Here is a 2,135-nt window from a genome sequence, read left to right on the forward strand (position 1 = left end):
TTCTTAAATCAAAAGGCATGTCTGTGACTTGTTTTTCCCAAAAACACCTGTTTGTGGAGATACTCTGTCTCAGTTTCACACTCCCTCATCAATCACAACTGTCAATGTTGTTACTTATAAAGGGTGTGAGGAAGTACTTGTTTTTCCTTTTTAGCTAAAAGGTTGCAAAATTTGCATTCCCTTGTCCCTTGGGGGGGGGGGGAATTTTTTGCTGTTGAGCCCTTTTTACATTTTTTATACATAGATTTATTGCTAATTCCACATCCTTGCTGATTCTAAGGGGCACCCTTTTTGCTGCAATCTCACCTCCATTATGCCTATGTATAATTTTGCTGTCAAATGCCATCGTCCATTTGCGCATCTATTATCTCAATTAAAGAGGGAATATTCTCAAGCCTATGCACGCAATCCTTCAAAATTAGGGAAGGTCCGTCAACAGGATCCATGGGGCTTTGCCTCCGTCATGGCCGCATTTTACTGGGGCCTTGCTCCCAGCCGGCGTTTTTCCTGTTTTCAGGTCCCTTTTACCTTATTTTTACTAGTGATTGCGGCTCCTGGCAAGACCCTGCTGGGATTTTTTTACCTAACATTTTTGGAGGTCCCACTTAGACTTTGCCGTTCTCTCTCTCCCCTCTTTTCCAACCCAAGCCTCCCTGTGGACTGTGCTGGAACTTGATAGCAATTGGTGGCCCTGGCCAGAGACCCTCTGCGAAAATCTAGGTCAATCTCCTGAGTGCATGTCTTGGAGCAGTCGTCTACTAGGGTCTGGGGCCCTCTGTGCTATAGAAATGCTCTTCCAGTGGGCTTAGGGGCTGAGGAGACACCCTCTCTCACTCATTACCCGCATACTCAGGTTAATTCCACTTGTCCTCTGCCTGGGACGCCGGCTGAGGAAATGGATGGTTTACTAGGGCCCAGGACCTCTGCATGCTCTCTTTTTAATTAATTAATTAATTAATTTTAAAGATATGGGGTACAATCCATGATTAGGTATACATGTGGTCATTGTATAGGTAAAGTTTGGTTCTCCCTTTGGTCTCCACTTGGCCTGGTTTGAGATCAGGTATCCTTATTGATGTTATGTGCCCCCCTTTCCTCTGTCAGTGTCCCACTACTGCCACTCCCTTTCTTGTAGTGTTGTGGTAAACGTTCAGGGTCTGCTTATGAGTGAGAACATGTGGCACTCAGTTCTTTGTTTCTGTGATAGATCACTGAGTATTAAATCCATTTAGTCTACCCTAAATCCATCCAAGTTGCTGCGAAGTCCATGTTTGTTCTTCTTTATGGCTGCGTAATAGTCTTTCGTGTATATGTACCATATTTTTTTTTTTTGAGTTGGAGTCTCACTCTGTCACCTAGACTGGAGTGCAGTGGCTGCTCCCGGCCACTGTAGCCTCGACCTGCTGAACTCCGGCAATTCTTCCACTTCAGTCTTCCAAGTAGCTGGAACTACAGGCATGTGCTACCACCCCGGCTAATTTTTTTGATTTACTGTAGAGATGAGGTCTTGCCAAGTTGCCCAGGTGGGTCTCGAACCTGCGGGCTCAGGCAGTCAACTCACCTCGGCCTCCCAAAGTGCGGGGATTACGGGCTGAGCCACCGAGCCTGCGATGTACCATATTTTTTTATCCAGTCCAGTTTCAATGGGCAGCAGGGTTGGTTCCATGTTTTTGCTATTTGGAAGGCTGAGATGGAAGGATTGTCTGAGCCCAGCAGGTTGAGGCTGCAGTGGCTATGAGCATGCTACTGCACTTCAGCCTAGGCTACAGAGTGAGACTCTGACTCAAAACAAAAACAAAAACAAAACAAAACAAAAACAACCCTCCTTGCACTGATAAAAGACTTTGGCAAATGTCAAGGTACAAAATAAATGTACAAAAGACAGTCACATTCTTATACACCAGCAACAGGCAGAGAAACAAATAAAAAATAAAAAAAGTTGTTGGTATAAAAGTATGTTTTTGGTAAGGAAGGATTTAAAGGAAAGAGAAATACTTTTGTATTAGAAAGGATCTTGTATAGTACATTTTTGTCCTAAGATAAAATGGTTGCTTATTTAAAAGGAAGGAAAGTATGGGACAAAAATAAAGGGTTCAAGGATGTCAAAAATGGTTCGTATGTATCATAGAATGGCG

This window comes from Carlito syrichta, unplaced genomic scaffold, assembly GCF_000164805.1.
Source record: "Carlito syrichta isolate Samal-C Ts95f unplaced genomic scaffold, Tarsius_syrichta-2.0.1 Scaffold305142, whole genome shotgun sequence".
NCBI lineage: Eukaryota > Metazoa > Chordata > Mammalia > Primates > Tarsiidae > Carlito > Carlito syrichta.